The 13,185-nt window shown below is 42.8% G+C and overlaps 2 protein-coding genes across 3 annotated transcripts in view; both read left to right on the top strand.

The window, feature by feature from the left end:
• polrmt (polymerase (RNA) mitochondrial (DNA directed)) overlaps nucleotides 1–13,185 on the top strand; it is a 511,894-nt gene that overhangs the window by 253,636 nt on the left and 245,073 nt on the right. The window contains exon 22 of one of the 2 annotated variants that reach the window (XR_009668276.1): nucleotides 5,205–5,358. The exons of the other annotated variant lie outside the window; for it this stretch is intronic. The gene's annotated coding sequence lies outside the window, so the exon portion shown is untranslated. Of the gene's footprint in view, nucleotides 1–5,204; nucleotides 5,359–13,185 lie in introns of those variants that run through there. 2 annotated transcript variants of the gene reach the window in all.
• The window catches only part of tmem161a (transmembrane protein 161A), a 398,404-nt gene that overhangs the window by 107,238 nt on the left and 277,981 nt on the right, over nucleotides 1–13,185 (top strand). The gene's annotated exons all lie outside the window — the stretch shown is intronic.

Below are 13,185 nucleotides of genomic sequence, written 5' to 3' on the forward strand. Positions count from 1 at the left end.
GTGTTCATGGCTGACGTAAACCCGGTGCTCTGGCCAGCAGCTGAAGATGTAACGTTCACTCACAAGACTCAGAAACAGCAGCAAGGTTTCACCTGCACATACTAATGATGTCACTTAGAGGAAAACTGCAGGGATCTGACTGACAGGCATGGTGTACTGCTGGTAAAACAGGGAGTGTGTTTTTGACGCATATTGCGTATTGCGATCTACAATATTTATTAAATTTAACACATTTTCCACATTTTATTGTCATCTTTTAAAAACTTTCCTTGAAATCATTGCAATATCAGATGTTGTTCATGTTCAGCTCAATCTGTCTGAATTCGAAATGGGTCATTGTAGCAAACTAATGAAGTATTTGTCAGTTGGTTCTGTTCAGCGGTGTAGTGCGGCCTGAATAGTGGATATACTCTTTATTGTTTTTCTTATAGTATAAACAGCCCGTTATATACAGTGACATGTAAGATTCCTCTTGCATATTAAGTCAGTAGAGACAGAGTAGGGAGGGTCATCCCTTCACCATCGTGGAAAAAATATACTGCGTATATACCTGAGCTCTTGATATGTGTTACTTGACACCAGAAATGTGCCAACTTGACCTTAGAGTCGTGCCTAGATCATCATCATTTTGGAAGTTTAGGGCCACAGACCAATCTGCTGTATTTGACAAGTTGGGAGACACAATGGTTGGAAATGATGTTTCCATCATAGAAGGCCAGTTGTGATTTTTACTTTGTTGATTTAGTGTGTATAGTAAATACTCGCTTGGTAAAAATGTGTTACAACCAGGTTAAGTTTGAAAGTAGTGGATTTCTGAAGTCAATTCTGAATTAGGGGAGCACACAAGACAGTGAGACAGAGATTTTAAACTGTCAGTATCACTGAGGCAGACTGATTTATGTGAGGCACCACCATGTGCCTGCCATACATATATTTCCTTTGATCCATATATCTTCAGTACACTGACTGCAGCACACCCACTCACAACACAATTCCTCTTCTGAACCCCTCTTTTTTTTAATCCCTGATGCAGGGATCTGATGAATAAGTGAACCCATAGGGTACTGTAAGGCTCAGATATCCTCCTGTGTAGATCTGACCCTTTGCTGCTACCTTTGTGTTCTTCTATGCTCTCAGAGTGCTCTTCTCATTTGGACTTCAAAGATGCTGTCAAGGTCCCAGTGTCTTCACAGGGATGGTATTGCCGCAGGTAACATTGGAGCTTCCTAGCATACCGGCAGGTCATGATGGTAGAAAGGTATGTATTAGTGGATGAATCATATGTTGACCTGTTATACCACAGGAGTAGGAGATCATGTTAATGACTGAATGATGGACTATTATGGACTATTTCTGCATAATTATCTGTTGTTCTGTCCTGTATGTAATGGCAGAAAGTATCAGAATTTTATTTAGCTACTTTCTCCTATAGTTCAGGACACTCTGTGCCAAATTTCATATTTGTAGGGCTATTGATGCAATTTTAACAAGATAATTTGTGACTTTACATGATCCGAAGCATTTTTCAAAAAGGGTTTTTTTTGCCCCCAAGGACCAAACGACCCCGAGTTGGGAGTTGTCATTATCAGCTTGTCATGGCCCAAGGTATGGGCTAACTAAAAATCTTAGTGAAAAAAAGGTAGCAAAAAAAGCTAACGTCTACATAGATATGTTGTGATCATATGTATGCAGTCAAGTGATAAAAAGTGATTTACTTGTGAGCTTTTGTGAGTGTGTGTGTCTGCACTCTTGCTCTCCCCGGAGTCCTTCACTTTGGACCCTCTGGTGAAAGAAGTTCCTCAAACCCACAGCGTTGAAAGTGAAGCACTGACAGGAGGAGGAGCAAAGGCCTCTAGGTGAATCAGATGCAGCAATCACATGAAATGTACAGCGTGTGTGCAGTATATATACGCTGCATGCATACGTGGGAGGAACGAGCAGCGAGCTAATCAAGATGTGTTATTTGTATGGGGTGAGAGCGAGGCTGCTCGCGGAATATGTGAGAAAACCGTCTTTGACCTTGGATCTCACTCGCACATTGCTGCACTTCTTGCGTCTGGCCTGATTTAGACACGTCAGGGGGGTGGGGGAGAGTAAACCCTTCACAATAAAACACGTTTAAACCAGATATGTTCTGTTACAAAATAACAGAGAGAGTTAATTTTTCCCCAACCCTAATTCACATTGTAATGAAGATATCACACAAAGAGTATGACTTATTCTCTATCTTTTACAGCTTACGTTTCACATTAAAGTACTAAACAAATCTGATCTACCACAGTGCTGTTTAGTTCTGAGTTACGATTCACACTTTGATTTTGTTTGCCACAGTGGGGGTGTTCCTCTTTTCTCCTCTTCTTTCCTCTCCATCCTTAATAGAAGATGCTGTTAGAAGTCGTCTCCCATGGGAAGAATGCGACAGATCCCACATTGTTCACTGTTGTTTGTCTCTCCTTGAACAGAAAGACGAAAAAAGGAATTACAAAGATCACATTTTCATCCTCTTTGATCTGAAGTATTAAGAGAAGGGTTTTGTGAGTTGCTTGTGTGAGTGCATATGGGGGGAGATGACAATGTTTGCATGAGTGTGTCAGCAGTGAGCGGGGTAGGTGGAGAAAGATAGGAGGAAGGGGACAGTGAGTGAGAGAACTGTAGGGAGGAGTGGGAGGGGGGTAACAGTGATGTGAAACTGTCCTTGAGGGTTTGTGATGCAGAAAGGGAGGATATGCTCCATGCAGGGAGAGTGGGCTGTTTATTTACTGCAAAGAGGCTGTCTCCCTACAGGGCTTTCCAGGGGAGCTTGTCCCCATCACTACCTCAGCTCCTGCACCTGCCCTGCAGCTAAAAGATAAGCTCCACCCAGCCAGGGAAGACAGAGGAGAGAGAAAAAAGAGTGAAAGAAAGACGGAAGGAGAGACTTTACTCGTACAGCCCTCAGCTGTGTTCACTCCTACCCCCGCCTAAAGTTGAAAAAAGGGGGAACCACGCATTGCACCAAGGAAAAAAAAGCCCACTCCTAATGCCAGAGAAGTGCTTATTAAATCCCAGACAGCTTTGCAATTGCGCTATGCAGCCAGTCAAAATAAGAAATTGTTTGTTGTTGGTTTATTCAGCCTGCCTCCGTCTTATTCCACATGCTTTCTTAACCTCCCCCAAATCAGACCCAAACTTTCTGTTTTCTGTTTTCTCTGTTCCCCCTCCCTCCCGCTCTCTCTCCTCATCTCATCTCTCTGTTTGTGAGAAATGATGTGTGGCTGAGGCGAAAACATGGGACATGACAGCCAAGCAGCAAAAACATGCAGATGTGACAGTAGGAGAGAGAGCCACTGGAGGGCAGAAAGAAGGAGGGAGTATTAGGGAGAGAAAATGACAGGCACAAACAGAGAATCTGATAGAACTGAGACGAGACATTGCAGTGGGGTGGGGGGTGGAGAATGTGCGGGAGGGAAAGACAGAGAGCCTGAGGGATGAAATATTTGAAATAGTGGAGGAGATTGTTAGTGTGGAGAGAGACAGAGAGAGAGAGAGAGACAGAGAGAGAGAGAGACAGAGAGAGGGTTGGGGTACACAGTAAGCAGCAGATTGTGGGGGCGCGTGTTGTCGAGGTGGCCCAGGTCCCTGGTGCCCTCCTGTTTCATGGCTCTCACAGCCTGTCAGCGAAAACAGCCCAGCCATGTAGACAGCTGTGCACAGGAGGCTGCGGGGGCGAGAGGAGAGGAGAGGAGAGGAGAGGAGAGGAGAGGAGAGGAGAGGAGAGGAGAGAAGAAAAGAAAAGAAAAGAAAAGAAAAGAAAAGAGAAGAGCAGAGGAGAGGAGAGGATAGGTTTTTCCGTTTTGATCCTCATCTCCATCAATGTCCACATTTCTTTGGCTCCAGTCTTCCGTATATTCATTCCACCCCCAATTTCTCTGCTCTGCCATGTTTGTTCTATTCATCAGCAAAAGCACCACAAAAGAAACAAAAGCCTTGGTTAGCACTCAACAGCCTTGCAATATTTACATGTCTGTTTGTTTGACATGTGTTTGCTTTTGCCATTGTCAGTCAAGTCACATATCTCGTCTGAAATGTCTCTTCCTTTGTCTGTGGACAATTCTAAACCCCTCCCCTCAGGCTATAAAGTGCATTTTAAAGAATAGGAATGTGTTTTCTGATGAAAAAGAAGCATTACAATGAGTGGTCATAACTTCCATGCTGCCTTCTCCACTCTCTTCAAATCAATCACTGGGTTAGTTAGACTGATTTTTATCAGCCTTCAAAAGTCCTAGCCACAGGCTAATGGGACAGATTCATCTTCAGCACCAACGATACGTCTCCCAGAGTGGAAACTTAAAGAATATTACAGCTTGTCATCTGGAGCCTCTCTATACGTTAGTCTTCTTTTGTCTAATACATCACAGGGATCACAAAGATCACTGCTCTCTCCTCTCTCCTTTGAAGGGAGAAGTGCTACCCCCACCTCTCCATACCGACCCTCTCCAACCCTCATGAAGGCCTCCACCTCCCCATCTCCCTCCACACCGCCTACCCTGAGTCCCCCAGCCCTTCCTGCCATCACGGCCTTGTTTACGAGCCTCTGCCCTGGAAGGACAGGTTAATAGAGGACCTGGCCCGGCTCAGGCTCGCCTGGTTCCCATTCCCTCCCTATAATAAGACATTTCATCTCCTGCTGCATACTACCTGTTGGCCAGGGGCTACGCTCTCTTTGAAAACACAGAGTCCACTATGTGTGTACGTATACTATAGTTGTATGCATTTTGGTTCCCAGCTGTAGCTTTGGTGTGCAAAATCTTATCTTATCTTTCACACACACACACACAGTCCTGATATAAAATAAAAAAAATTCACTTTTTCAGTAGTTAGAACATGTCTTATGAAGACAATCTCCAGCTTTTTGGGACATGTGTGAAAATAAAGTTGATAAATGTAAGGACCTTAATGTCTGAAAAGAAACACTTGTGTGAAGTGGGATGTGACAAATGATGTATTCACTTATCGTTCCCACAAGCTCCAAACGTGAACTCTGGGTTATAGTTTTTATTATCTATCAAAGGAACAAGGCTGCGGAGGCAATGTTACAAAGCAATCTTTTCATTTACTGATATTTGTTTCACCATGAAACATTTTATATTTAAGAATAATTAAAATTATTAATTATTCCCCAGAGTGGAAATGGCACCACTTCAGGACAAGAACTACAAATGTAGTGTGTGTGTGTGTGTGTGTGTGTGTGTGTGTGTGGGTGTGTGTGTGTGTGTGTGTGTGTGTGTGTGTGTGTGTGTGTCTGTGTGTGTGTCTGTGTGTGTGTGTGTGTGTGTGTGTGTGTGTGTGTGTGTGTGTGTGTGTGTGTGTGTGTGTGTTAAGAGTTAATAAAGTTGCAGCTCTACCTTCTTTAATGTTCATATACTTTCCAAAATGTTTTGCTTCGCACCTCGGGGCCAGCGTATTCTATCCAACAATTAAAGACAGAAGAACAAGCCAATGAAAGTCGCCCCAGGCACTCAAGGTTAGCCTCTAAATCAGCTGCCAAGGACACAATAACAACCTCTTGAAACACTGAAACGCAAGGACTGTGATCTTTTCTTTTTTTTACTGGGGGACGAATGAAAGACAGGAACCCGGAGGAATGGGAAGCCAGGCCTGGTTTGTAATGCCTGAGCTTATATGTGGTTTAAATCACCTTGACTAGCCGGGCTCTAAAAGCACACCACCTCCCTCCTGTCCAGAGGGAGAGCAGGGAGACTCCATGTCCGGTAAACAATGTCCTCCTCGCCCTCTGGAGCCCTGGTTGGGAGAGGAAATGGCATGTCCTTAGGGCTTCAACTTTGACCCCCCCCCCCCCCCCCCCCCCCCCCCCCCCACAGCCCCCCCTCCTCCCTGTGGTGTAGACTTGTTTGAACTGGAGTCCCTAATGGGCAGTGTTCATTTTTCACCCTGCCATCATGTTTGTGTGCCTTTTGAGAGTTTGGTATTTGAAACTTCGGGGGAAGTTACAGAAAACATCTCATTGATCAAATTAATGATCCATTTGTTTACTGAGTAATATATTTCGCAACATTTAAAGTTGTTAAATCGACGTTAAGAACTCCTGTCTCTACATCTGAATGAAAAATTAACAACGGATTATTGTTATTATGATAAGAAAATTGTCTTGTTGCATTTCTTGTTCCTTCGTTATGCTATTTGCAAAATATGGGATTAGTCTAAGGGTATTGCAAAAGTATCCCCAGTCTTGTCTTTTTACAGTATAAGGGAGTGAAATGAAGTGTTTGGGGTTACAAGCAATGTTTACACAGGTCTGGCTGATGCTTTGATAAATGTGCTGGTAAGTGACCTATGTGTAATACCAGTTGCTCCTGTTCATTCATATTAGATTTGATACTTGGCACATGATCCATCAGCAAAGCACGGTGACCTTTACAATATGAGCAGCTCCTCACTCTGTGGTTTCAGATAAGGGAGAAAAGAGAGGGGGGGTGGGGGCTGTATACAGAGTTGAACTCTGACATTTGTAGGATATTTAAGGGTTATTAAAAAAGGGGGAATGATTCAGTCACATTTTCACAACATTTCATTTATTTTTGTGCCTACTTAGCATCAAAAGGTCATAACCAAAAAGCATGACAGACAGTATATGGCGGTTTTTATACAAGGGAAAAAGGCTGCTTTAAGAAGAATTCTTCAAATTAAAGAACTTTAGTTGAGGTAATTTAGAGTCATGTCTGTTTACATGGTAGGCTTCATCTGAAACACAAGCTGTCTTTGTACAAACTGATCTGTAGCATGTTTCTTATTCTGTGCATGACACATTCCCTAATTGACAATGCACATGTTTCAATTTCTGCTTTTTTTATCATTTCCAATTGGATGGATAAAAAAAGACAACTACCTTTTGCAGATGCAAAACACACCTTCAGGTTGTGGAAGGAGGCCACAAGTGTCGTAACCTAGCAACCAGGGAGTTGCTGTGAGAGAGAGACTAGAGGGGCTTCCTCTTGAAAAGGAAAAAAAAACTCACATGCATTCGAGTTTATTCATGCCTTTGTTTGGCCAGCTATTTTGGGACCTTTCTCTCGCACCCAAGGATACTTTTATTTTTAGCGTCATCCCGTGCTTCCTTTCTTTCAGCCTGCTTCATAGGCGATCACTGCTTCACTTTTTTTCTATCACTGTTGGTCTGCCTGCATCTGTTCAGCAGAGGCACATGGGGAATGGATTTGGCGGGGCGTGAGTGTGTGGAAGAGGGGAGGCGAGACAGGATGAAACAGGATAAGGGAGAAGAAGGGGCAGAAGGAGTGTTTTCCATCTGCTTTTTGGCTGAGTTTATGCTTTTTGTTTGAGGCTGTCATGCTGGGCAACATATTTGTGTTTGAATGTGGTTGTTTCACCATCTGGACTATTACAGAATATTGTCTTTGTCTGTGTTTACACTTCGTTTGTGCGAGCGGTGTGCACACATTTATGTTACACTTAACCATGCTCTTAAGCATGCAAATCCTCCGTTGTTCATGAGAACATCACACAAACTAATTTTAAGTGCCTCTTTCTATTAGTGTTAACTCGCTGCTATGTGAACACAATATTACAGGAGTTAGGAAAAACTTGGAGACAAACCCTTTTGACAGACCAAACCAATGTTACACTAGTCTCTGTGTGACTCAGTAAGCCTGTTTTTTTGCTATTTCAGTCATAAAGTGTTGCTCCCCTAAAAAGTGTTGCACACCTAGTTATCATAAAGCATCAAAACGTATGCAGCAGGAAGAGAGATGGTCCTTTTCTTATACCAAAATTTGTTCTACTTTGTCCTAACCTGGTGAATACATTACCCACCATGCAACTAAATCGATATAGGATTGGGACGTAAGGGTGTAATGTGCCTTAACTGGCTACTTTAGACTTGAGCCCTTTTACCACAGGCAAAAAAAAGAAGCAATATGAGGTCTGTTATGCTCTGTTCTATCCAGTCAACACCACTCTAGTCCTTATCCTCACTAATTTGATGTTGTTCCCTGCAGCAGCAACACACTTTTTACATATGCTGTCGCACTTCCCAAAATGTGCAAAAGTGATCACATCCCTTTTGCAAGTTACAAACTAAGACACTGTACATTGTACAATGGAAATTAAATACAATTGTTGACAAAAACATTGTTAAGGGAAAAAAAGGCTGCATCAGTCAGCGAAACAGCTGAGCACCGCAGTTTATAATGTAAGCCACACAGAAGGAGAGAATGTGTTTTGGGAGCTAACATCATCAGTGAAATATGTATTGAAACCACAGGACCCATGCTCATGGTAAGGAAGAAATGTCTCACACAGTGCAAAGGTGATTTACAGCCTCATTACATCATTTATGAAAAATGTCATATTTCTATCACATATCACTATATCAGACTTTTTTTTCTTTATTTTTTACAAATCCACCTATCAGAGAGTTGTTCTAATCTAGGGAGGATCTTGTGATCTTTCAATGACACAAAACCTAAAATTCAAAATTGGACATAGAAGTTTTTTCATACAAGGTTTTTATATGACAGAAGTGATCTATCTGCTTGTATTGGAGTAATGAATTATCTCACTCCCCCCCCTCTGTTGTGTATAATGAATCAGCATATACATGGATAATCCTTAACCCTGAATGTGAATTGATGTCTCCTCTTAATCGCCTTCCTCTCAGTGCTGCCTCTCACTGTCTCTGCCGCTGAATTTGCATAGTCAAAGCTGTGATCATTTACATGATGGCTTAGGTACAATTCATTTCAGTCTGAGACCCCCCCCCCCCCCTCCTCCTGGTTGAAGCACTGAAGCCCCTGGTCTGCGTGTCTGTGGGGAACGATAGAAGAAAAAATAAATGAGGAAATCATAAAAGGGTGCTCAGTAGCTGATGTGTAGCTCTCTAGTGGCGATGTGATTTTACTGTCATTGGCTGCAGAAAGGTCAAAGCAAAGGCGCATTGAGATGGGGGAATAAATAGGCGAGCAGACTGCAGCGCATAGGGAGTGTGGGCCTGCCAATGAAGTCCCAATCTATTCCCCTCACGCTCTCTGTTCACTCCCATTACAGACCTCATCAGCATCAAATCCCCACTAGCAGCAGTAGCATGCCCTCCCCCACATACAGTATGCACCTCTCTGCCTTGCAGATGCACAAACACACACACACACACACACACACACACACACACACCTCATTTGCAGGCCTTGCAAAAAGTAGCCTATTTGTTTAAATATCCCCGGCTGTCTGTGTGATTGTGTTTAGGTATACAATGTTTATGCCTTTTTTGTGTTCATTTAGAGTATTGGGTCGAAACCTATAACAGCAGCCGTTTTTAATGTCTGTTTTCCTCGTTGGCCATTATCCACAATCTCCAATTATCATTTCATGCTTTTATTTTCCAAACTACCTCCTCAGGACATAAACCTTTATTATGTCGTTTTCTAGCATACATTATTATAGGTTCTCTCAAATGTATGTAATTTAAAGGATGCTTTGAAAATAATATGATAGCAAGGAAAACAAAAGAGGAAATTGTAATTTGTGATGATGATGACTGGCTGGAGGTCGTAGTTTATATTAGCCACTACATCACTGCGCTCTTTGCCTTGTTCCTCTGTCCTCTCTCCCTCCTCCCCATCCGACCCACCCAAGGCAGCAGACCAACACCTCTTGCTACATCCAGACAGACACAGCACCACCTCTACCTCACAGTCCTGCACCCCTCTCTCCATCCACCTCAGCTCAGCTCAGCTAACATGACAGGCCAGGCAGATGATGATAAATGCAGAGGAGGAAAAGCAATTACTGGATCAGTTAGGTGTAGTAGGGAGCGCTCAGGGCACTCATTACCAACAGACTGTAGAGTTCAGGATGCGCACACACACATACACACACACAAACACTTTCACACATGTGCATCTGCACCGGATTAGACACATCAACAACAACCGTTACTCACAAAGTCACATCTGACAAACTTATTTTGCTTGTTTTGTTTTCTACTCTCATATATCCCAATGCATTGAGCCAATAAACCTATCACTATCCACCTAATGCCTGTAATATACCAAGAAACAAACAGCAAAAAATAAGATCCAATGTGGCAAACAGATGACAAGTTAAGTTCTAATGCACAACATTAGAAGGTATCAGTGTTGCAGCACAGCTTAATCTGATACATGACTTTGTAAGTCACAGAAAAAGAAAAGTTTAAAATTGAAGATTGATATCAAGACATGATAATGGAATCACTGGATCTTTATAATAGGTCCTTGGTAATACGAGACGTAATGTTTGAATCAAATTGTCATCTTGCCTCTTTTTAGAGAACTAGTTTTTGGTTTGATGGGCAAACTTTGAATTTACCAGACTTAAAAAGACTTCTAGAAACGAGTTATCTTGAATTATTTTAGCAACCCACAGGCAGGGGTTTGTCCAGAGCGGTGGAGTAGGCCCAGAAGAGATCTGATTTGCCATCCCAAGTGCAATCCCAGAATGCTAAACTATGAATGACGATTTGATTTGTCAGAGAAGGGCCTTGGGTTGCAACAGGCTTGTAGCTTTCTTTGCATTTGAATTTGTCACATTTCTTTGAATGAGTACTTAAAATAGTGACCTTCAATATAGCCTTTCTTCTATTAGACTCATTAAAGAATTAAACTGACAGTTTTCATGTTGGCGCTGTTGTGTTACTTTACAAAGTTCAAGGAATATTCAGGAATATATGCATGATACTTTAAGGTTAGTGTTTAGGGTAGATATGATTAGTGTAGACAGCATAACTGTTATTTATTCATATGTGTGCACCCACATACTTCATACCACATCTTCATAAGTCTGTGGCCTAGATGGGACACCTCAGTCAAAAAAAGTCTGGACACTGATGACAGGTGGAGTGCCTTATCTCTTTCAATACATTTTAGGAAGAATTTGCTTACTGCACTGGCAGAACATTTTGCATGTTTGAAGACGTATGCGTTCTGAAAACGAAAAAAAAGTTTTGTCTTACATTTCAAAGCGCACCACATTTTTAAAGTGAATGTGGCCTAAATCTGTTGATGCATGACATGCCATCTGCACACCTGTCAAAACCAAGGACATGCACATGTAGAAAATGAGCAGGAGGATAAGGCAGCAGTGGAGACTGACAGCAGCTCTGAGGTTGTCATAGGGACTGCTGCAGTCCACACATGTCCCGAGAGGAGGATGTCGAAACCCTAATGATAAGGGAGCGACATAGAGGGAAGTAGAAACATTGAAAAAAGGAAGGGATGATTTGTATTTACCCTGCAAATGTTCACATACACACACATGCATAAGCACACACTCTTTCTTGCAGGCTAAAACAGAGGCAGTAGCCCAGGCTGTGTGGCTATGCAAGTGGTGGGCGGTGAGATCGCAGGTCAGGCCCACGCAGTCCCCATTGAGCCGTACAGCATGCAGCAACACACACACACACACACACACACACACACACACACACACACACACACACACACACACACACACACACACACACACACACACACACGCACAGGGGCCAGGATGGCAGACGGAACAAGTGGAGCTCATTCATGCATGCAAAAATAAAACACACACACACACACATATTTACACATGCACGCACACAGACACACATACATAACCAGGGTGCTCTTCTTGCCAAAAATCCACCCTGGAGCCTGCTTTGCCTTTGCATTGCTGTCCCCGTTCAGTAAAAGACACAATGATTATTGTTTTATCAAGAAATTGTCAGATATGGCTTCATTGGCCTGGAGATCAATACAATAACATCCAAAATCACAGTCACACAGTCATAGAAATACATCTATAGTTTCCAAAACAATAATCAAATTGGGTTAATAACAATACATTTTCACATGCAGATAAACTGTTTTGGTCGTTTGGTTCAAAAAAACAACTAAATGAGAAGAGGGAGCAAGTGGACAGCAGTGCAACTAAAATAGAATAAAATAACAAATAAAATATAAAACAGAAATGTATAGAATATATACAAGAATGGATAATAGACATGAAACACGTGTTCAGTCTGTGCAAGATGATGTCACAGTGATTTTAATGTTTATGAAACATTAAGCAACTAGATGTACTTTACACAAAGAAGGAGACAATATCAACACAAGTATATACTTCATAACCCTTCAAAACTTTCCTTTTCCACTGACTGAATGTCCAGCCACAATGACATAACAGTCCGTGGGTCTTAATTGTGGGTTTCCTTTAACCACTACACACAGTGATTACAAAACAGCTTGATTCAGTTGGACATCAAATCACTAGTTGTGCTGCGGTTCCACCTCATGTCACTTTCCCTAAATCCCGACTGTCAGAGTAGGTGTCTGTTTGACTTTGATAATGGGCATGTTTCGATATTTAGTCTGTAGGGGCGTTTTGTCACGTGTGCGACCACATTTGGACCGGATAGGATGTTCTAAACAAGTTCCTGCTTGAGGGCCGCTGGGAGAGGATGATGATGATGATGATGTAGTGGCATTGTAGGTGGTGAAGATACATAAAGTCTCGAAGTGTGCTTTGCGTGCATTTTTCTGTGTGTGTTTGTTTGCATGTGCGTCAGCGGCGGAGTGAATGTTTGTGTATATGGGCGAGTGGGGGTGGCAGGGCTATAATCTGCTTCAAACTGCTTGCGGGCAGAGCCGAGGTGGGCGAGACAGTGATACAGAAAGAGAGCAAGGGAAGGAGAGAGCAAGGAGAGGGGGGTTGGGGGGGGGGGGGGGGGGTAAGGAAGAAATGAGTTGGCAAGAGAGAGAAAATAAAGACTGAGAGGGAAAACATGGAAAAAAGCGAGGGAAGAAGAAGAAGAGGTGAGCAGTGTACATATTATGGATGCTATTGTTGCATGCGCTGTCCTCTTTCCTCTCCCACCTATTGTCATGCGGGGCTTCGTGGGCGCTCAACAAGGCAACTAATTCCTGACATTTATGCTATTTTGTCGGCCCTTCAGTGACGTGAGCCTGGCTGCAGCCACTGTGAGCACCCACGATGGCCTCAGGAGGATGAGAGATAGTGGATGCTGCAGACTGTGCAACCCTAACTGAGGGTCTGGAGAACGAGGGGGCCTTTAGAAACACTCTCAGCGCCAAGGTCCTGCATATTGTGTTCTATTATACAGTATGTCTTGAATAAAGTAGGATTAGTGTGGGTGGAAGAATA

The sequence above is a fragment of the Labrus mixtus genome, chromosome 3 (genome assembly GCF_963584025.1).
Source record: "Labrus mixtus chromosome 3, fLabMix1.1, whole genome shotgun sequence".
Taxonomy (NCBI): Eukaryota; Metazoa; Chordata; class Actinopteri; order Labriformes; family Labridae; genus Labrus; species Labrus mixtus.